Consider the following 25,300-nt stretch of genomic DNA (forward strand, 5'->3'; position numbering starts at 1 on the left):
CAGATCACATAGATTACGACTAAACTTTGTACGATGAAGCTTTACGTGAGTTGAATAAAGTGACTGAATCTCTGTCAGACAAATCTGTAATAAATTTTGAACTTTCTGTATGGCTAAATTCAAATATAAGTACGAACAATATGCAGTGCAGAGTATTTTTGAGAAACAAACTACGATTGTTACCGACTTTTGCAGACTGTTCAAATGTCTGCCTTTTGAACTTTGAACAAATTGATGTCATTAGTCAACAAAAATGAAGGGAAAAAATTTTCTTAGGTGACACTAGCGAGACAATTTTAATGACCCTAATTCTCACACTTTTAGGATACATTCACATTGACACTGACAATGGTCGTCAGACGTCCTCGTCAGATATAATGGTACTTCAGTCTATCCAGTTTATTAGAGTCGTGGAGAATACTCAAGAATAACTTAGCACCACGTCCTCATCTGCAGTGGATCTGACAAGGCAAGCTCCAGAAACAGTTCTTTAACAATGTGTAGGAGAGCCAGATTCATGGTGATTCAAACTGTGTGAATAACGATTTTCAGTTTATTAACGTGTGTTACCAGTCGACAAAACAGCGTTCGTTACAGTGAGTGATGTGCTATAGGGGTGCATATACAACTAGGAAAACGATAAAGCGATCAGTACTTGCAAAGTTAAGAAATAATATGCCAGAACAGTTTGAGAAGAAAATGGTTTCAGATGAGGACAGGAATTTCTTGCTGCCTCTCAGCAAGTTGGGACAACTGGCAGTGGCTGAACCCCGCGGCGCTCCACTGCGGCACTAAGCAGGCAAAGGGACGCAGGACATGTTTACGACTATGGGCGCAAGTGGCGAGACTGCTGGCTTGTTAACTGAATCTGGGGCAGTGGGGCACGACACAGCCCACGAAGGCAAAACAACCCGTGGCTTTACATCGAACAGTGTTCATGAAATGCCAGTTGTGGAAACGTTTAACACCAAAACCGAAAAGGAAGATTATGGATACAGAAATCAGGAACCTTATCTGGATAACAAACTTGATCAACAAGCATTCAATGCACAAATGAGGTGCAGATATTGATGATGGATTGATAATGAGGGACAGAGAACTGGTGAGAATATAGAACCTCTGATTGAATCGAAAATAAAAGAGTCAGTAACCTTAGTTAAAAATGAAATTTGGGGGGAAGCAGATTCTGAATTTTAACAACTGAAAACTGACAAGGAAAGCAATAGAGGTCAGCGCTTAAGGTTTATGTAAGACTTAGACTTTAGAAGTTTATAGCAAAATTGAAATTTTGCATCAGTGTGAACAAATTATGTTTCATAGTTTACCAAGAATAGTTCATGAGGTTGAACGATTAAATAAAAAGGAGAAGTTTTATCTAGAGATGCCAGGAGTTAGTCACCTTGAGGGTGCGTTTCTGGATGAGGTATCGAATATATTGCTTCCACCCTACTTATACCTCCCGAGAAGATCACGAATGTAAAATTAGAGAGGTTCGAGCGCGCACGGAGTCTTTCCGGCAGTCGTTCTTCCCGCGAACGATACGTGACTGGAACAGGAAAGGGAGGTAATGACAGTGGCACGTAAAGTGTCCTCCGCCACACACCGTTGGGTGGCTTGCGGAGTATAAATGTAGATGTAGATGTAGAATTATTAAAGACTGTGGTAGGATTTCGCCGGTAGAAATCAGTGTCCAGGAGAAGATTAGAGCTGTAATTAATCTTCTGGTTGTTGACGCAAACCATTGGGGGTTACATTTAGGTAAACTGAATATGACATTCGTTGAATTTAAGGAAAAATTGTTACAAAAATATTGGCCAGAGCGAAAACAGTATAGCTTGTTGCTTGTGTTTGGGTCGTTGCAATAGGACAAACGTTAAGACATCATTTTACGAACAGGAAAGAGGTTAACAGGATGGTTACAATAAGACATACGTTAAGATATCAGGGAATAACTCCCATGGTACTTGAGAGACCCGTAGGGGATAAAAATTGTAGGCAAAGACACAAACTAGAATACATCGAACAAATAATTGAGGATCTAGGGTTCAAGCACTATTCTGAGATGAAGAGATGTTTAACCTTTGTGAGAGAATCAGTGGCAGCTACCTTTTGTTTTGCACCATAGAAGGTACTGATAAAAACTCTTTCCAGAAAATGAATTCGAACAAATCGTCTTTAATGCACTTACTCCAGTATACACACACGGCACTGACTACTGTTTCGTTTCTGGAGCAAAGTCGTGAACACTTGTGTTATCCACACTAAATGACAGGCGTACAAAATCTTCTGATTTTTAAATTGTTCAAACATTTCCGAAAATTTTGTTTTAGCCCTTGCTGTGCTCAATGGAGTACGCCAAGTGCGTATTGACCTCCAACGACACGTGCCATCCTACCTACAGATAGGAGGGTGCCGGGCGACAGTTGCTTATGATGGATAGTCGAAGACGTGTTCCGGATGCGACAAGGAAGGTCCCCTTGGATCCGAGTGCCTCCAGCGTCGGATCACACAACTCCCAGCGACGGACGTTGCACCTCCACCGACGAAGACTATTCTCCCCGTCACTTACGCCGCGGCGCTCACCACGTTCTCCACAAAACAGACACTGCCGACCGATTTAACGGTACAGGAATCACCTTCCACGGACATAAACCGGGATGATCACCCGGCCAGTGGCGGAAAATAGTACGATGACACTGGATCTACCGAACGCGACAGACATTGACGACAGCAAGATGGCAGTTGAATCCCTCATTGTACTGAACGAAGCATTTGTCCCGGCGGGGCGTGAGTCAGTGCCGTCTTCCGACAATGAAGGGCACGTACGGAATCAGGATCACCGGAACGCCGAAAGCGCCGTCGTCGGACAGTGTCGGAACACGTGTCGGGACACGGCCGTTCAAATTCGCCCGGGTAAGAACAACTGACCACTCAAGATGCCAACCGCGAGGCTGAGGCCGTTTCTACTGACTCCAACCTTGCAGAACAGACGGAGAAACATGCAGCGTTCGACTACCAGCCCCTTGACATAAACAGTGAGCAGCAGGAAGAAACCAGTGCAGGCAGCGAAGTCACCCGGTCCCTTACTATCAAACATTCCGAACCTATGGAACATGAACAGATATTCGCGCCAGCTTCGTGGGACGAGGACGGTGAGACACAAGTTCCCGATCCGGGGCCAGCCGAGGCGCCGCCGTATCATGCAGCATAAGCAGCACAAGGAGGACCACGTTCGGCGGGGAGTGACATCACTCCCGATGTTCGCTTCTCTCCAACATCAACAGGGACAACCTCGCCCAACCAACGCGTTGCCAGGCTTACCGCCTGGTGACAATGAATATCAACATGATAAGTTTTCCTGTCAAGGTTCAACTTTTGAAAGAAACAATACGAGCCATGGGAGTTGATTTTGCTTTCCTAGAAGAAGTGAAAACGACTGCACTCCCGAACGTTTATGGTTACGCCACATATGTGACGCCTGATGGCCCTGCACACACCGTAGTGGCAATATTAGTGCGTGATGGCATTGAAGTTACTGACGTCACGTATCTTCCCTCTGCTCGAGGAAGAGCTCTTACGGCGCTCAATACCCGATTCGTTAATATTTTATGCGCCGTCGGGTACCACCAGACGTCACGACTGCGCCAGATTCTACTCCACGGTTGTCGCCCGCCTTTTCTCGGACGGTACGAAAACAGCGTCTTCTCCGGCGACTTTAATTATGTACCCCACCCCAAGGACCAAATCCCACCCTACATGTCCTGTCTGGAACTGGGTGCGATGATCCAAAAACTTCAGTTGTGCGACACTTGGGAAAAAGTCCACAGTAATCGCTCTGGCCACACTCATCTTACCAGTCATTCGGCCAGCCGACTAGATCACATACGTGCGTCGCAAGGCCTCACAAAAGGAGTGTAGGCCGCCGAACTATGGCCTCTGGCCTATTCAGATCATTGTGCTTATATCTGCACTATACATCTCCTCCCCAAACAAGTCTGACGCAGCAATGGCTTTTGGAAACTTAATATAACTCACTTCCAGGACCTGGATTGCCGTCGGCAAGTTGAAGCAACATGGACTGACTGTGAACGCCGTCTTCCCCGATACACCTCGACTCTGGAGTGGTGGCTCCTCTGTGCACAGGACACTTATGCAGTTTGGCAAGAACGTGGCAGCGTGGTATTGACAGACCCTCGATTTTTACAACGCGGCACTCAGGAACCTCGGCGACTTACCCCCTTCCCCGGAGAGACAACATGACCGATGCAGAATCAAGGCTCACCTACTATCATTGACTAAGCACCGACTACAATGTGCCGTAGTCCGCTCGCGACGGCACGACCGAACGGCCACAGAGGAACCCACTACGCACCACGTTGTGGCGGGTAAGCGCCGACATCGCCAACACTTAATTACACAACTCAGGACACAATACGGTCGCTTCTGTACGACCCAAACAACCATAGTAAAGGCTGTGGAGGATCATTTTCGTCATCTTTACCAGGAAAGACTGAAGTGTTACAGCAGGTAACACGTACTATCGACAAGTCTATCGTGAATGTACTAATGGAGGAAGTCTCACTCGAAAAAGTCGAAGACGCCCTGGACAAAGATGCGGTCAATAAGTCTCCTGGGCCTGATGGATTGCCCATCGAATTCTACCGGACCTTCCGTGACATCATCATGCATCGCAGAGTTATAACGTTCCGCGAACTTACGTTTCCAGACTGTGTTGTGCCGGTAGCTTTTGTAGAAGGACATCTCATACCGGTACACAAGCCAGGTGGAGAGCGATCAATTAACGACTGCCGCGCGGGATTAGCCGAGCGGTCTGGGCGCTGCAGTCATGGACTGTGCCGCTGGTCCCGGCGGAGGTTCCAGTCCTCCCTCGGGCATAGGTGTGTGTGTTTGTCCTTAGGATAATTTAGGTTAAGAATGTGTAAGCTTAGGGACTGATGACCGTAGCAGTTAAATCCCATAAGATTTCACACACATTTGAACATTTTGAATTAACGACTATCGGCCGCTCACAATGCTGAACGTCGACTACAAGATTTTCGCCAAGCTTATGGCGGGCCGTATTAAGACGGCTTTGCCGGTGATTCTCGTCCCAGAACAGACGTCGCAGTGGGGAGAAGCCAACATACACATAGCCACCGGTGACTGCAGGGACTTAATAGCGATCGCCTCTGAGTGCCATCTGAGAGCTGAGATCGTCTCCATCGATTTCAATCGCGCCTTTGATAGATTGCACCATAACTTCCTCCTACGAGTGATGGAGCGTATGGGATTTCCCCCGGGCCTCATTGACACCCTACGGCGTCTTTGGACCGCAACCAACTCACACGTCCAGGTCAATGGAAGGACGGTAGGACCAGTACCCATTAAGAGGTCTCTACGCCAAGGTTGTCCCCTTTCTACCTACCTTTGTGCACTCGCACTCGAGCCACTCCTCGGGGGCCTTAAGCACCGGCTATCAGGCATCACGCTGCGGGACGTCACCTTTCGCTATAGGACATACTCTGACGGCCTTCTACTGCTGGTTCGTTCCAATGACGAAGTGCAAAGCGTACTAACCCGGATCGAGCGATACGGACAGGCAGCAGGCAATCTTCTGAACATCAACACGTCGGCGGCGTTGGATATTGGGCGTGGCCTCGGACCGGAAGTCCTCGCTCCCTTCCCACCAGTTTCTGATCTGCGACATTTGGCAATCACGTTCACAAAGATGTACGCAAAACAGCTGCAGCAAACTATCGACGGTTACTAGAGATCATACGCGCGATGGTGCGCCAGAACCTGCTCCGGGACTTGAATCAGCCACAACGTGTTGAATACTTAACCTCTACGTGGCATCAAAACTCAACCATGGCCACAAGTTCCCCCCCCCCCCCCCCGTACATTTCCGCAGGTAATATATTTAAAGTACGATACGACACTCTTACCCTCCCAGTGCACAAAGGGGAGCTGGGATTGGCCAACGTCAGGGCGAGAGCAGCTGCCCTTTACACAATCAACATGAGGAAACGATGGAAAAGTCAACATACCTCTCTCACGGGTCGTTTACTTCAGGTTCTGATGCCAGTCTCTCACGTCCCATCGGTGTTGGATGCGCACGTCGCACCACAGCACTTTCATGTGTCGAGCTTCATTCCTGATTACAGCTATGTCAGCTCGAACTTCCCCGCCAGACGTCCACCAAAGGCGAAAGATTTTTATACCAACCTTCTGCGGGCTGTTCCACATAACGTGGTGGAAAACAAGTACCCTACGGTTCATTGACCAAGACTGTGGGAAACGATACACCACAACTTTCTGTCGTCCACGGTGCGTTCGAAGTGGTATCAGGTCGCCAACAAAAAATATACGACACGACAGCGGCTTCACGCTATTGGACTGGCAGACTCACCTTATTGCCCAGATTGTCACTTCCTGGATACCGATTAACATCGTTTTACATGCGTATCGTCGTTCGGAGTTTGGCGACTAACACAGAAGATATTGGCTTGTTACCTCCGGGTCACGCCTGATATGATTGACCCTCAGACCCTCCTCTGGCCAGATGAATCTTACTTTACCGCCGCAAAGTATCACGCGCTTATATGGTCCAAAGGAATTACCGTCGCCTATATCTTTAGCGACGGAGAAAAAGAGCAGCTTGATTACTGGTGGTTCCTACAAAATGCTCACAATGCCCTCGAACGCACACCTAGATACGCTTTTCGCAAATTATTTACCCAGTGTTTTCGTTAACCACCCACGCAGTTGGGGAGTGTCAGCTGCAGTTGATGTTCTGTGCCGCATCACGCTTAACGGCTGAACGCCCTGCCTTGTCAGCGATGAGAGAAGGAAGAGACAGGCTACTTCAAGGATTGCTGTTTTCCTTGAGGCACTAGCGAAGCAGAATGCCTCCGTTGCAGATACCCTTCAAGGCGCTGTTGGAGATACCACATAACGATTTCGAAGTACCAAATGGAGCATATATATATATATATATATATATATATATATATATATATATATATATATATATATATATATAAAATGCCACCTTTGTTGTTGTAACACTCAGTTTCTAGAATTATCATTCATACACGTTTCCTAAATGTAATCATGTACAATAAATAAATAATTAAAAAAGAAAAGTGAGGGAATCTTTAGGGGCAACGCCTGAAAAGGGTTAATTCATTCCTTTTTTTATGGCAGAGTTAAAGGGACGGTGCCAAGTAGGATTTGCTTGGATTTTGTTTCTTTTAGTTTTGGAGGAAAAAAAAGAAGGAGCAGAAAAAAGTAGGGAGGAAACCTGAGTTCAACTCCCGGCCTTGACAAAAATTTTAATTCATAACTTCTGCTTCTCTCCTTATCGAAGATAAAGTTGAGACTCAGTATGTCTCGAGGAAAATATAATTACATAAAACCAGTAGACGTCTATGCATGTTAACATAACACGCTACACGATAGTTTTAAGCTACACAGAACATGTTGTCATATGGCTTACATTACTGGTCTGTCACTTCATACTAACACAATAAAACTAAGCGCCGTTGATATAAACACTACAGTTGTGACAGATTGCGAACATGTCACCATCTTCTCGTCTGTAATATTTCTTTGCACTTCTACTCTAATGAGACTTAGGTGGTTATTTACAATTGCTTAAACTAAATAAATCACAATGCAACTAAATTAGCAAAAATTTTAATAACAAATTTCGTCGATAAGCACTCAATTAGCTGTCCCTCCATTTTTATTTCGGTGCATTAATGTACAACAGGCAACGAAGATGCGTCATGTACACTAATGACAAGGGAACTTCCCCATCGCACCCCCCTCAGATTTAGTTATAAGTTGACACAGTCGATAGGCCTTGAAAAACTGAACACAGATCAATCGAGAAAACAGGAAGAAGTAGTGTGGAAGTATGAAAAAAATAAGCAAAATATACAAACTGAGTAGTCCATGCGCAAGATAGGCAACATCAAGGAGAAGATGAGCTTATGAGCGCCGTGGTCCCGTGGATAGCGTGAGCAGGTGCGGAACGAGAGGTCCTTCGTTCAAGTCTTTCCTCGAGTGAAAAGTTTAATTTTTTATTTTCAGACCATTATTATCTGTCCGTCCGTCCGTCCGATGCGATCACTTTTTTGGGAGTCATTATCACATCCACAAGAAAACCTAAATCGGGCGAGGTAGAAGAATCTTTTTACCCATTCGCCAAGTGTACAAGTTAGGTGGGTCGACAACATATTCCTGTCATGTGACGCATATGCCGTCACCAGTGTCTTATAAGAATATATCAGACGTGTTTTCATGTGGAGGAATAGGTTGACCTATGGCCTTGCGATCAAATGTTTTCAGTTCCCATGGGAGGGGCACGTCCTTTCGTCTACTAATCGCACGGTTTAGCGGTGCAGTCGTAACACACAGACACTAAACTTATTACAGTGAACAGAGACGTCAGTGAACGAACGGACAGATCACAACTTTGCGAAAATAAAAAAAAAGCAAACTTTTCACTCGAAGGAAGACTTGAACCAAGGACCTCTCATTCCGCAACTGCTCACGCTAACCACGGGACCACGGGGCTCCTGAGCTCAGACGCTCCTTGATGTTGCCTATCTTGCGTATGGACTACTCAGTTTCTATATTTTGCTCATTTTTTTCATAGTTCCACACAACTTCTTCCTGTTTTCTCGATTGATCTGTGTTCAGGTTTTCAAGGTCTATTCACTGTGCCAACTTATAACTAAATGTGAGGGGGGTGCAATGGGGAGGTTCCCTTGTGAGAGATACGCGCATGGCGCAGCTCCGACGGCGGCGATGCACTAACAAGAGTTTTAATAATAAATTTCGTCGGTAAGTGGTCAGTTACCTGTACCTCCATTCTTATTGCGATGCAGTAATGCACAACAGGCGACGAAGAAGCGCCATGTACACTACTATGAGATACGTGCATGGTGCAGCTCCGACGACGGTGATACCTTAACAAGAGTTTTAATAACAAATTTCGTCGATAAGTTCTTAATGAGCTGTACCTCCATTCTGATTGCGATGCAGTAATGCACAGCAGACGACGAAGATGCGTCACGTACACTACTATGAGATACGTGCATGGCGCAGCTTCGGCGACGGCGATGCATCAGCAAGAGTTTTAATAATAAATTTCGTCGATAATCGGACAATTAGCTGTACCTCCAGTTTTATTGTGTTGCAGTAATTCACAATAAGCGACGAAGATGCGTCATGTCCATTACTGTGAGACACGTGCGTGGCGTAGTCCGACGACGGCGTTGCACAAGCAAGAGTTTTAATAATAAATTTCGTCGATAAGTGGACAATGTTTATTGCAATGCAGTAATGCACAACAGGCGACGAAGGTGCGTCATGTACACTACTGAGAGATACGTGCATGGCGCAGCTCCGAAGACGGCGATGCAGTGGCAAGAGTATTAATAATAAATCTCGTCGATAAGTGGTCAGTTAGCTGTAATCCATTTTTATTGCGATGCAGTAATGTACAACAGGCGAGGAAGGTGCGTCACGTACGAGTACAGTACGGTGAGATACACACATTGCACAGCTCCTACGATGGCGATGCATTTGTACAGACTTCTCACTTAACTCCAGATCATTTGGCACCATATACTTCGCTCTATGCTCTTCTTACGTAAGATTCCTGGGAAGGACTCTAAATGTAACACATAAAACATAAAAATATCTCAGTAGCCCCTACAGATCCATTTAACACTTGTGTGATTTCGTAGTGTAGGCTGTCTGAGGTAACAGCTCGTTAGACGGTACGTATTATAAGCGCTGAATTTGTGTCCTTACAACTACAGAAGCTACATGTAATGGCATACATATCAGATTATCCTCGGTGAGACGATGGCTATGTATAATAGTAGTCAGTGTGTGTCACAGTTCCTATTCAAATAAGTAGTCTCCCTAGCAATGCATCACACAGAAGAATTTCTTAGCTGGCACTTGTGTGCACGTGTACATTCGTAGATTTGTGCAGTAAGTCTGAATTACGCGAATGAGATATTCCTAAATATGTTGGATATTTAAAATCTTGTATGCATTCAGTTTTCAATATTTGTAGTTTGTGTGAGGTTCAGATTTTATTTTCTTTTTCTACGATAAATGGGTTTCTCCATAACAGTCGCGACAACAACTCAATGTACAATAACTTTTTAGCGCCTAACTCCCCGAATGGGGCCTCCCGGCCAAAAATGCCGTACGATCATTTTATTTCACTACTACTGTCTTTCATTAAGAAGCATTTCATAGGCATCACGTCTTTGAAGATATCTGTCATGTTACGTAGTGTGATAGTTTAGTTATTAACTGACAAGCTAATTGTAGCAGGTTCACAATTGAGCCGCTTTCACACGCTATGACATTACTCTTACATTTCGTATGGTTTTTCCTTATAAAGTGCCTGTGCGTAGGAAGACCATGAGCCATATGGCGGTTTGGACTCTGCTTCACATAATGGATCCAAATCGAACTTACTATGTGAGGCTGTGCACACTTTGTGGAGAAGGTCCAATAGCATGATGCCTAGCGGAAAGACCCTGGAAGGTGTGATGAAAAATTGGACTCTTACTCTAGAAAAAGGGTTCCTGTCATCATCATTTAAAATTTATTTTCCTTTAATGACTTAGAGGAGTGGCGCCACGGATCCCGAAACCACTGCAGGCTTCCTCTCCAAGAACTACTGATTCATCTCCGCATTACGACGTAATTGGGGAAGTTTAGATACGAGGTACACGCTCTAATCGGCAGGAACGAACCGAAGGATGTTTGAATATATTGTGAAATATTCTTCAAAAAATCTTTTGTGTGGTCGTATTTGGACATAATAACTCAAGTGATTGTAAAAGTGCAAATATGAAGGACGCACTGTAATGGGTAAACAACAAGTAAATGGTGTTTTAAAATATTGTGATAAATTCCTAAAAAAACGATTGGAGAGATCAGTCTATTTGATAAATTTGGAAGCTGTGTTGTTATGAACCTTAACTAAGATTAGATAAAAAAGGAACGCCAGTCTTGCGATCCTGGAAAAACGCAGAGCTTCAGATTCGCAGCGGTGTTTAGCCTGTAGAAATTTTCCCACTTGTATTCGACGCTAGGAGCAGACATAGGGTGTCACCTGCACAAGGGGATATTTAACGTACTATGACCGTAGAGACAAAGACAGTTGAGCAAATATAGATAGACACGAAAACAAAATATTTGCAGAAGCGGAAATGTGGCAAGAAAAGTATTCCGAATTTTCTCAAACCGGACATCTAACTAACTACACTGCCGGAAAAAACTTGGAATATCCTCAAGGGCAAGGTCGTTTAACACCAAGGTGGTTCATCATTGTAGGAGTATGTGATAACAAATGCAGTCTGAATGAAACACATATGTCACAGTAAAGGGCACCCAAACAGTCACATAATTACGCAGTGTACCCCTCTAGTGGCATGCCGGCGTATATCCTCGCATGCAAATGATCACAAAAATGCCGAATGGAATTCTGCGATAGACTATGGCAAGCATCTTGTACCATTTGTTGCAATTCGGCAATGGTTCTTGTAGTCCCGGGAGAAGGAGTAAGCTCCCGATTCATCACATACCGTGCGCGTTCAATCGGCGAGAGATGTGGTGACCTGGCTGGCAGTTATTGAACACCACGAAGAGCACGTTGAGTGCCTGCAGAAGCACGTGGATATGCTGAAAGTCACATCACCGACCAGGCGAAGAAATGGCAGTAGCCCGAGGATAATAGCCCGTGCAATGTAGCGGGTACTGATCACTTTACCCTGCAGAATTGTAGCTGATGGCCCCTACACCACGAGGCCTGGTTCAAAATGGCTCTGGGCACTATGGGACTTAACTTCTGAGGTCATCAGTCCCGTAGAACTTAGAACTACTTAAACCTAACTAACCTAAGGACATCACACACATCTATGCCCGAGGCAGGATTCGAACCTGCGACCGTAGCGCCTAGAACCGCTCACGAGGCCTGGGATGGCACCTTTGTGTCGTGGGCGAATGCACTCAGGAACAGGCAGCCTGACAAGTGCACGTCCATCACTCGTATACAGACAGAACCTACTCTCATCGCTGAAGACTACAGAGCGCCATTCCACACCCCAGTCAACTGTTTCACTACACCAGAATAGCCGTACTTGGTGGTATCGTGGTGTCAATGGTAGCCTGGTCAGTGGTACAAGTGAACTTAATCCTGCTGCAAGCACACGTTCCCCAGTGGTCCCTTATGACAATGCAGCCGGTGCAATATCTGACTGAATTTTGTCACTGAATGATGTTTGGTTTGCCGCCGCTGCTCGCACTATGCGTCGATCGTCAAATACGTCTGTATTACATGGACGTCCAGAACTTACTCTACGAGTTAATCAGACCACTGACAAAAGGAGCGAGACACCACCGATATACTGTACCCAATATGTGCAGTAATCCCTGAATATATCCATCCAACTTCCCATAAGCCCAAAATGAGACCCTGTCCCAAAGGTTGAAGCAGCGAACAGGACACATACACGTCGATGGATCATGGTTGTACCATATAACGAATGTTGCACTCACCGTTAACCACTAAACACAGCACAGTTACTCCCTGCAGTACCACAGGAGAGGGTACACAGGCAGGCCATCTGGGTGCCATATGACCGCCGATGACCGTGACAAATCAATTATTAAACCTATAATCCGATAATATGCACATATCACAGTTGGTTCCGCGGAAAACAGTCCTTGAGGGTGTTTAATTTTCTTCGGTCACTGTATATGAGTTTTTAGTATGACGTTAACGGAAAGATGGGTATTTGAGTAACGTCCCAGTGATTTTCTCTCTATAGTGACATTTCTGGCAAAGGAAAGAGATTGTGGTTTATAGCCCCGTCAACGATAACATCATTCGAGGTGGAGTGCGAGCCGCGAGTCCAAAATATTTCATTGTGTTTATTAATGGCTCATATCGGAACAAAGTAAATAATTATGAATTTACGGTAGAATGAGAGGAAAAAGAGAGTCAATGGATCATGTCTGAAATAAAGGATTCGTCATGGAAAACTACATTCTTAGGTACCATTCAGAGTTTGATCCTTCGTCTGTCCATTCCATTAATTTATATCAATGAACTATTCACTTACGCAGTACCTCGTCTCCTGCGTGGAGGTACTGAAGCTATGAGGACGGGTCGTGAGTAGTTGCTGTAGATAACTAATTTATGAATATAAACTTTTGCTATACGTAAGACAAAGATTAAAACTATATTATTACAATTCACTATGATCCTCATTAATAAGTGAGTCACATCTGAAAGAATTATAAGAGACGCTGATTATCTGATAGAATATCAATTATCGAAAGGATACGTCATTTACATTGGTTGTACTAGACGCTGTTGTTTGAAGGTTACCATGCACAACAGGATGACGAATGTGCCCCCGCCACTTAATTGGAAAACAAGTAGAGTGGACACATCTGTCACCCCGTACGCACATTTTTATCATTTCTCATCGAAGGGCATTCCGAAACAAATATATCTTTGCATGTATTAATAAATAAACTATATAATAGGCATTTGCATAGTTTTGCTCATAATTTAAATTTCACTAAAGATACATGAACTCATATGAGAGCAATGGAAAGAGGAGGCAAAATACTATAAAACTGATGCACCATTCATATTTGTACCATATTCAGGTTATCACGAGAATAAACAATTCTCACCATTGTAAGCACAAATCTTAAATATTTAAACTTTGATTTGAAGGCAAACTATGGCACCTAGAAATTAATAGCATATATGTTAACAGTGTGAAACTGTAGGGTGCAGCTAATGGAGCAAACAGAATTTAGAACAAACTTGCGTAAAAAATGTTGGATAATGGGACTGGTAATGACATGCGGCTCTTATGTGACGTCAGTGGGCGCACTTTTCGCGGGTACGGTTGCCGAGAATTGGAGAGGAGTGACATTTACCTGGTGTGGATGATCGAGTCTTTATGAGGTCTGCGTCTATGTTCTTCAGTGTCTTTTCTCAGAAGTTGGGCAGTCGGTCCGTCATCAATTGGAGATTCGATACGATCAGAGTTCGGAGGAGTTGTATGAGCGGTGGTTCAGCCACACTCGTTAGTTGCCTGAAATATTTCACGTTCCGTGGTGCTTAGAAATAGTCCGGCACTATTTGGACTCTGATCATTTTTGCACAGACTGTCGGATACAGTGTGCGACTTTAAAAAATTCTGCTTCAGTCTGGATTCTGATTATTTTGCACAGTATCTCACAGATAAAGTTGTGGGGACTTCACTTAAATGCCTTAACTGATCGGCATTTAGGACAATTAATCGTGTCGACTAGTCAATTAATTGGTGAGGGAATGTCCGTGATTTTTAGCTGTGAACACGGTCTGGAGTTGTCTAGCTCATGCATTAATTTATCAAATTTATGCTGTCATGTATCTACTATTGGATGCTAGTATAATTTTATTAATTCAATATAATAACTTGCTTTGATCACTACTCGACAGTTTGGTGAGTCATTGACTGGACAATAAACTATATATTGAGACTTAAACCATCTCTAGTTGGGTACGTGATTTATAACAGCACCTACGTTCAATATAGCAGATACTGGAGTTCTGACTACTTGTCAGTAACACTTCTGTGGGTGTATAACTATTATTTTACAGTTTTATTTAAATGTAATGCGTCACAATTTAGGAAGTAGTAGTCTCCCTCTAAACTAATATAGAGACAGAGTCAATATTTTAAGTGTTCCCTTTTTAAATAAAATGCCTCGCAGGGAGGAGGTGGACAGAGAGATGAGGAGGAAGAAATGGACAGAGAAAGAGGAGAGGCAATGGACAAATGACAGGGAATGAGACATGAGAGAGGGTGAAGAGAAGATGGACAGAGAGAACAATGAAAAGGAGATGGACAGAGGGAGGGAGGAGGAGGAGTAGTTAGAGAGCGTGAGGAAGAGATAGAGGGGCAGCAGGACAGGGACTTGTAGAAGGAAGAAGAGATGGACCGAAGGGGAAGTAGCAGATACAGAAAGGTGGATAGGAGCAGATGAAAAGAGAGAGGTGGTACACCACGTATCTGGGCAACAACAGGCACTCAACTAGTATGTACATAAAACTATTTTTATTAAGCATCCCTCACTCGCTCTGGATGCTGCCTGTGCTACTGAGACTGGGAATCTGGCCTCCAACTTATGGACCTCCAGGTGCTCAGGCACGACCTGGTGCCTGATATCTGCAGTGAGTCTGCCATTGCTGTACCTGGTTGAGCAGATCCTGTCCCTCTGCTACTGTTGTTCACTACCAGATGGGACGACGTTTCGAAACCTGGAATCGTAGGATAGAATTTTACTAGGCTTAAAGTTGCGAGTCCCCACAACTTCCTACAATTTGTCACAGTCTAGCAACCTCAGTCAGTAGGCTACCTTCACAATGACGCTGTGAAAAGCTTTTGTTTACCCCAAACTTGGCACCAAAATTGTTTCCTTATGTCATATCCCAATCGTGAGTATTGTCTGCGATTGATTTACGCGGTTCGTGAGAAGAGAATTTGCTGGTTGGTATATGTGTGAGGTGTCTTTTTGACCTATTATAATGTTAAATCCCTTATTAAAAATTGTAAGGGTTGGAAAGTGACTTGAAATAACCTCAACTATAAGTTTTTTCCTACTTCTAAATTTATTCAGAAAACAGTTTCAACCCTTGCTCTACTTGCCTTTAACGGGTTGTACCCAAAAAAGGCCAAGTCTTGGTAGAGGGACGATTATTGGCTAGCACAGACCCATCTGCTCTAAAATTAAATGGTCAGTGTCTACTGAGTCCGCACCCACTATACGACATACAGAGATCCCCAGCTATTCACCTGTGATTTCATTAACTGTGTTGATACTGCTCAATCTACTTCTGCCTAGCCCTGCCTGGCTACTCTCCCAATTCTCTCTTCCTTTCTCATTCCCGGACTTCACTCCTGACTTCACGGATCTCCCTCCTCAGAGCATCCTGCCTCAACGTTTTTTTTTCGGCTTTCCTCTTGCCCCTCCCCACCCACTTAACAACCCCTTACATGTCGTGACGCTGGAGACCTCTCGTCAGCTCGTTGCCTCTGATTGCGAACTGCCTTTCAGTAGTTTTCCAGAAGCTGGGTGGAGGATTATACACTGCGTCCAAAGCCTGCCATTGCCTTTTCATTACGTATCGGCGTCTTTAGCGAGAACTCTATCTCTTAATCCCTCTCGTCGCACACACTCTTTCTAGGCAGGAAATGCTGGCCTCACTATTCCTGTCGATACGTGTACGAGTACACTTGGACCTATTCCTGTCAATGACAGTCTGTAATATCCTTGGACTTCTCTGTATTGACAGCTCATAGCATTATCGCTATATGTGGCCGCCCAATATGCTGGTGCCTGCTGTCCTGCTGGCTGCCTTGAGAGTTTCCTTGTCATGACCTAAGACTTGTAAGACTTAACGTTATTCTCCATTTGTTACTATTTTTCTACAATACTTGGCTGTTTTCTGTGGATACAACAATACTGTAGCTGGGGAAACATACGCCACACATCGAAATTCTATATTGAGATGAATAGTACCTAAATTACCAATGTGTCAGATGGACTTAAATCACTCCCCATTCAAGATACCCTGTGTAAGGTGCCGGTTTTGTCTACTGGGGATAGAGCAGATTCTCTGCCGTCCATTGGTTTTAATTATGTACCTATAAACCAGGAAAAAGATATATTTAATAAAAATGATTTTGTATACATACTAGTTGAGTGCCTGTTGTTGCCCGGATATGTGCTATACCACCTCAATCTCTTCGTCTGCTCCTGTCCTACTTCCTGTATCTGCTACTTCCCCTTCGGTCTATCTCCTTTTCCTTCTATAAGATTATCTCCTCCTGCCTTGCTTTTAAGGCATGTATTTCAGGCTCCGAATTTACTGAACAATTTTTCTTTTTTGCTCCATCCTACCCCTTCCGAAATATGAAAACCAAATAGTTTGCAGTAGAAGGGATGTGTTTCACAGTATCGAACATGAACAAGTGTTCATAGCTCTTAAAGTGTGCATTTTACAGCCTATATTTACTAACTCTTTTTCTTTTTCGTCCGTACAACCACCTCTGAAAGTTGCCTATCCCATAATATTAGCAACAACAGTACCACTGTCAGAGGTTCAGAACGATTTGCGGTTATAACTTTCGACTCATTCGTTTCGAGACCAGGGTGACTATCCTCATCTTGATACATTTACCCTCCTGCATTATCCCTGACAGTTTTTGACATCGTCACGGCGTCACCTTGTATATCCGCCAGCTGTCTAACATACAACAAAATACTAACCCACGAGTGCACTACGATAGCACTACTGATGTCAAAATAGCCACAAGCTTTTATTAACGTAAAACCTCTGTCTTACTTCCAATTGCAACATCATGTGAATATGGAAGTAGGCCTACTCTTGAATAATCGGTAGCTCGATAGAATACAATATCTACTACAACAAAAGCAACCCCAGACAAGTCGAGGTGACTTAACCTCGCAGGAGACGTATGTAAGAAACCGTCTCAGCTTTGGCATTGTATTGGATCACACTGACATAAGCACTAAGTGTATTGGAATGCTATACCGCTATGACCAAAAACTAACCCACTTCACAAACTATCAGCTCTCTCAGCCGTGTTTCAGCTGGAAGTTCTAATTGAGGAGACGGATTTATATTTCAGTGCCATACTACGGGAAGGGCAGGAGTAATAAGCAGTGCGAACATAACCGCCAATTGAATTTGTGAGTCCGTACGGTGCTGAATTCGTACCGAACTGCTGATTCGTGTTATTCGAAATCCCATTAGTTGCACATAGTCATTTAAAGGAGCCAGGATAGTATATTGTAACGCAGTCACGTTTTGTGCTGTTTCGAGACCTCCTGATCTGAGGCGCGTTCTCACCTCGTGAAATTTTTATAAAATTGTATAACAAGCTATGTTCTTACAACATAATTGCGTTGAAAGAGTGGTTACCAGCGAAAAATTCCCATATCGATTATTGCTTCATCGGTAGTCGTTGTCAAGGTAACAACAACGTTTGTATAATGGCGTCTAGGCGGGCACAGTGGTCAGCCACCGGTCAATATGCTCCCCGCTGCGGCAAATACATCCGCTCTGAATGAAAACGTTTTATTGTTGTTTAAGTGAAAAAATAATGAACGTAACTATTGTAAACTATTAATCGTAATACATAAAAATTTTTAATAATTAATGATTATAAAATAATTGCACAGTTACAATAAATAATAATAATAATAATTATTATTATTACAGCGATGGCGTACACAAATAAGCAAAAAGGAGACAGTCAATCATGGGCGCCATGTGACATAGAGAGAGCAATACAAGCAGTGAAGGAGGCATCGCTTTGAAAATTTCTGCAACCACCTATGGAGCTCCAAGGAATTCACTGAAGAGGAGAGTACTGAAGAAAAATCTACATGTTACTAACAACAAGAAGATATTTTGAGGGTTTCAGTCCGTTTTTAATTCTAATGAAGAAAATTAAATTTCCTCTCATATACTCTAGTTGGAGAGAAGGTTTTTCACCAGTCAGTTACGGATCTGTGGTTGGTAGCATTTGAACTGGCCGATAGGAATAGTCTTCCTCATAATTGTGATGAGACTAGAACGGCTAGATAGGGATTAACTCGTGATATGTAGAAAAGGTTTATGACACTGAGGTTTAATTCAAGTGCCTAGGATGTTCAGTGTTAGCCCACGAAGAATGAGTGGTGGTGGGGAAGGCATAAATGACTATTTGCCTGGTAATCGTGTCTAAAAGTTTCTGAATCAGGTTGCTTTCATGTTCCTCTGTCGAAAGAATGATCTTTTTACTGAAAAGATGATCATTATATTAGATAAACGTTTTACTCTAAACGTGTAATTTGTACCTTAAATAAGTTATTTCTCCTGTCAATTCATCTTTGCAGCTTTGTGGCCACTATTCCCTACCATGACGGGCATAATGGCCACTTGGGCTGGCCGCAGTGGCCGAGTAGTTCTAGGCGCTTCAGTCTGGAACCGCGCGACCGCTACGGTCGCAGGTTCGAATCTTGCCTCGGGCATGGATGTGTGTGATGTCCTTAGGTTAGTTAGGTTTACGTAGTTCTAAGTTCTAGGGGACTGATGACCTCAGATGTTAAGTCCCATAGTGCTCAGAGCCAATGGCCACTTAGGCATTTTTCGTATAAATTGATTATTTAGGTGCTTTGGACATCTATATTATTGAAACGTGAGATACAATCACGACACCTATAAAAATCATTGCTTATTTTACACTGTTCTCTCACATAGCGTTCTAGCAACCCCACATGATACCCATACGTAACTTCCCCAATTTTTCAGGAAATTCAACCCCAGTCCCAGAAAACGAGAATTCCATTAGACATACTTTCACCAAGCTAAGGCGTACTAGGGCAGTAGTATGGCCAGAACCCAGACTGCGAGGAATCCCACCACTGATCGCCACGCACTCTCAATTTGGGAGAAACCGATCAGATCGTGTTCATCATAAACTGCAGTGGATTCGAAGATCCCAGGCGAAGTACCAGGGTACCTAAAGCATTGGCCCACACACCACTTGCATCCGTACAAAACAGACGAAACACCTACACGTCTCTCATTTTCTGCCACTACAGGATGCAATAAAAAGACACAGGAACCAACGCCAGCCACTAGTCCACTGTTCCAGCAGAAAAACGAGAACGTGGACTCTCTAAACAGTTTCCGCAACTGGCGTGGACGCGCTGGTTCTCACCTACCGCCCTGAAAGGTGCAGTATCAGGTCCACTGCAAGAAGTACCTGTCAGCGGACAAACTAAGATGCCGGAATGGTCGTCTAGCGACAGGCGTTAACGGCTGTAGCGTCGTTGATTAACAATTTTAGGTATCGTTGTTTATCCTCAATTTGTTCTTCAAGATACCCTCTACAACCGCTCGTTACTCTTCTGTTATGTTTTGTTACACCATGTATATTTCCCTGTCAACAAAAGTTCTAAGCTAATCAACTATAGATAAAGTGACGAACTACAGCGAGACAGTCCGTAGAGAAAATAAAAAGAGGTTCCTCATTTATACAGCTCCTAGACCATCACTGTTAAGATTTCGCAACGACTGTGTTACAAGTGGCACAAAGCAGCACTCCTAGAAGGTGCGGCTATAAAATAACGGGACAGTTACTGTAAAACTTTTCCTTTGAAAAACATACATACTTGGTTATTGTCCCCGTCAATATACTCCCCTCCGCTATCCTTTCCACGCTCCATGCAAATTTTCCATTGATTGTAACAGTGCTGGAAGTCTTCCTCTGTGATGCGTGCCGCTATTTTGTCTCACTACTTCAAGGGAGTGAAATCTTGTTCATTTTAATTGAGATTTGACCTTGAGGAATAGCTAAAACTCACATTGTGTTAGGTCAGGCGAATCAGATGGGTGGCATAACACTGGGATGCTGTACTTCGATAGAAACCTCTTATCACTCGGTGCGTTGTCTTGATGTAGAATTCCAAAGTTCGGGTTGTTTTTTTCTTATTATGTAAATGAGTCGAGCAAGAACCTCAAGGTAGTATTGTTGCTTAAGGGACTGACCTCCAGGAACTCAGTGAAGAAACACAATTCCATGAGTATCGGAAAAAAGAATAATCATAGATTTTTATCTTGATTTGTTCATTCAAAATGTTTTTCGCAATATGTGAAGATGGACCCTTCCACTGCATGGGCTGGCACTGGGTCATAAGCGATAAACCAAAATTCATCACATATTATCACCTTTCCAATATGTTAGGATCATTTGCGCTTGTATTCACAGTGTCAGTACAAACGTTTCCACGAGCTTCTTTTTGTTCGATGGTGAGAATTCTCGGCACAATTTTCGCTCCCACTTTTCTCATGTTAAATTTGTTATGTAAACTTTATCTTACGAATTCTTTACCGTCTCCTACATTTTTATCAATCGACCGAATACTCAACTGACGGTCAGATAGAATCAGAGTATCTACTTTTTTGATACTTCACCCGTTTTTGCTGTTAAAGGGCATCCCGGGCGTGAGTCATCTTAACCGTTTTCTCCACCATCTTGGAAACGATTGAACCACTACAAAACTCAAGTACGTGACAAACAGTCTTCGCCATATACGTCTTTTTCTAAAAGATAGGTATCAGCTGCAGTTTTTCTGAGTTTCATGAGAAACTTCATTACAATTCGTTGCTGTGTTGTTACATTAATCATGTTTCTGGTAAACAAACGAAAGCCACGGCCACAACGCTTTTCTATAGACACCAAAGTTGCCGCATTCTACTGACAAGACTTCACGCTTCACAGCTATACGTCGTTCACCTTTAACGCACGCGTACGTACTCTATGACATCATCAGTCTCGTTATTTTATTGCCACACCTCGTATAGTACGAGCTACTAAACCTAAATATCAAAACAAAATAACAAACATTCATGTCACAGATGAATTGTTATTGGAATATCAGCCAACTGACTGCTGTAAGATATTGTTTTCGGGGTTGCCCATTGCCTACGGCTGATGGCTGTTGTGAACAGCAGTGCTGGCTTTCCGATTTCACGGGACTGGGGCTATTCTCTGGCCTAGGGATAAAGGGATAGTCTTCCTTCAGTCCGGCTAAATAGTGCTGGTCTGGTCCGACTCGGCTCTTTTCAAAGGCAAGACATTTCCTTGGGATGCCTGCTGTTTCCTAATACCAACTCCTGAATGTTGCACTTTACAAAACTACAATGAGCTTTAACAGGAAATGGTCAACCGAAGTGCGTACCTTCAGCCCTGCAGGCTGATTGGTTTAAAGGCTTGCATGATAAAATAATTTTGGGGGGCAATTTGTTGCTGGCGGAATCGAGCAGTCGTCTGTCAGTCCTTGTGGGTGCAGAAGGCCAGTTTTGATCCCTCGGCTGCGGACGTATTGTTTCTGGGATTACTTTCGGAAGTCGGTAATGAGTGTGCAAAAACGTTTTTCTCTCTCTGTGGAAGTCTCTAGTGTTCGAACTGCCTTCCCATGCGCTGGTATGGGAACCAGCTCGCTCAACTGCTACTTTTCGATGCGGGTGTTGCTGTTAAGTGTGCTTGGATGTCTCTGTGCGATGGGGCCACCTGATAACGCGTGGAGCAGTTAGCTAGCCGGAGGCGTTCCTTGAAAATTACAAGAAGGACCTGGCCAGGTTTAGTAGTCATCGCAATACCAACGTATTTTCATTACGTGTATTACCAACGAGGGGACGGGGTACTTTACACCTATTCTAAAAAACTAAAAAAAACCTGTTAATTGTTATTGTCTTATATTAACAAAAGGCTTCTGAAAAAGATACAGATGTGTAACTACGGTCCAGAACCTGAAAATATCTTTTGGTATACTTTGGAAATATCAATACACCTTCAGAAACGCGTACTTAGTGACCACCACAAAAAAAATTTTAAATGCAAATTTAGTTAATTGTTGTTGACTGTCATTTACAAAATATTTTTTAAAGAGATATTGATATGTAAGTAGGGTCCTGAAACTGCAAATATCAACTATGTCTTTCACTGTGAAAGGTCACATCCACTACCGAGACCTAAATTTATTCGGTAACTTTACCTGAAAAATTTAACTCTTTTACGGAGTCTGACAGAAGACGTCATAAAAAGACGAATATTTTTTCTAAATTTTTAAAACATAAATTACAATAGTTTGGAAAGGTAGGCACAAAGCTCTCCCTCCTTGGTATTCAGAGCGTTAGAAGATAATAAATTCTCCACTGGAAATCAGAAGTGTAAAGTTCACGTGTGTATCATTACCCTTTGACTTTTGACCGTGACCTACTGTTTCGTATAGGGAAGATGGTTGAAACCGCTTGGTGATGGTGTAGAGACTGTATTCATTGTTCGGATTTGGGACTCTATGAATGTAGCGGGATTTCTACAGGCTACTGACTTGCGGTGCAGAAGAAGTGCCTACCATAACCATGCTCCCAGGGACAAAACGACGATGGCGGTACTATTTTAGACTGATTGTCTATGTGTTTCAGGGCACAGAAGTAATCCCAGTCAGCCAACAAACGTTTCCAAACAAGTATATAGAGCATAGCTTAACGTGATTTTTCTTGCGCACAGTACGGCGCTAAAATGCGTGCACGTGAGCAGTGGCCGCGAGCGAGAAATGGGACGAGAAGGAACGTATCGCGCCGTGGTATCACCAGTAAAGCTCGCTAAGCATCTTAATTCCTATAAATTCCGAAGTATTTTATATCTACAAACTGCATCTATGCTCTACAAGCCACTGTGAAGTCCATAGCAGAGCGCACTATCCACTGCATACCGTATTAGATTTCCTTTTTCCTGTTCCATCCCCATACGGAACACGAAGTGCACGATTGCTTAAATGCTTCTGTGCCTATTGTAGCTACTCTAATCCGGTCTTCGGGTTCCCTACGGGAGCGGAAACTACGGGTGGTAATATACACATAGATTCCTGACTTAAAATTTGTTCCTGTAGCTTCGTAACAATGCTTTCGGGTTATAACCGGCGTCTGTCTTCTAGTACCTGCTAATTCACATTTTTCAGCGTTTTCTCTACGCTCTAAAATTGAGTCGACCAAAGCTATTACCATTCATGCTGCTCTTCTTTGTGTACGTTCAGTATCTCCTCGTAGTCGTATTTGACGTGGATCCTACACACTTGAGCAACATTATAGAATGAGTCCCGAAAGTTTTTTAAGCAATCTCATTTGTAAAGTGATTGCACTTTCCATGTTTTTATCAATGAATCCAAGTTCATCATTTCATTTCATGTGCCTACAAGTTGTTGCATCCACGTATATTTCTGAATTGCCTGATCCCACCTGCAAATTACTGATATCATAGTCATAGGATACAACAGTTTTGCAATTCCAATGAAATGCAAAACTTTACATTTCTGAACGTTCAAAGCAAATTGGCAATCTTCGAACCACTTCGAGTTCCCATAGATAACTACATCATCTGCATAAACGTCTGAGATTACTGTTGATATTGTCTTTCATGTTATTAATATACAATGTGGACAGTAAGACTCTAAATAAACTTCTCTCCGCCCTCCAGAAGTTCATTCTGCTTCTGTAGATGACTCTCCATCCGTACAATCAGCGTCCTCAGCACCAAACAAAACTGAATACAGTCACAATCTTCGTTTAATACTCAGTATTATCGTGCTTTAGTTAGTAAGCGTTGGTGTGATACTAAGTTTAATGTTTATCAGAAGTCAAGAAATACTGCACGTACCTAACTGTCTCATGTGAGAAAAGCGTGAGCACCGTTCCACATGACACATGTGTAGAGTACCCTGCTAGAAGGCATGAAGGAGATCATTATGTTCGATGATACCTCAATGTCTGCGGTGATCATAATTTTACACGAAAGATTCACGTTAGCAACTAAGAAACTACTTAGTAGAGCGCACTGGCCTTTAACATTAAATCAGAATTTTTTCGTAGGAGTTGGGGGAAAAAGACATGCAACACACAACCTTGGTTTGAGATAATCTATACTCTGTAGTTAGAAACAAATCACAGTTGCTGATTAATGTATTTTAAGAAGACAGTTGCCCACAGACAGCGGCTGGCAAGCGCAACCTATGAAAAACTGACGATGACGCACGTTACTATAGATTGACGTATACAAAAGGACAGGTTTGAAATGTGTGATGAGTCAGTCCGTTGCACTCCAAGAAGAGACCTCCGTCAACAGTACGGGCTGTCACGACACCGACGACAAAAATTTTGTTATGTGGCTCGAACCTGAGGACATACAATACACCACTGCAGCACCACAAGTGTCGTACAGACTAAGCAATCACTAACAAGCACACGGATCTTTTCCTGGGCCAATTAACGGTGTATTGTCGTATCAACTCAGTCACAGAGTCTTATCAAGGCACCATCTGAATCCTAGTTCTGATAGAACGACGGAAACTCCAAACACTGATCTTTCTGGGACAGACTTGCCCTTTTCCGTTTCAAATGCCTTCCAACAAACACAGCAGATCTTATGGCTCGATTTTGCTAACAATGTACAACAATTAAATTTTCTTTTCAACCTGCAGCTTTTCTCAGTACCACCCACTGCTCTTCCCATTGTCAGTATCACGTTACTAGACACAGATCGCCATCTATCAACTTTACGTATAAGTCACATCATTGCAGTGTTTCAATACAAGTGCTATCTCCTGTATACAAGAA

Source organism: Schistocerca piceifrons, chromosome X (genome assembly GCF_021461385.2).
Source record: "Schistocerca piceifrons isolate TAMUIC-IGC-003096 chromosome X, iqSchPice1.1, whole genome shotgun sequence".
NCBI classification, from domain to species: Eukaryota; Metazoa; Arthropoda; class Insecta; order Orthoptera; family Acrididae; genus Schistocerca; species Schistocerca piceifrons.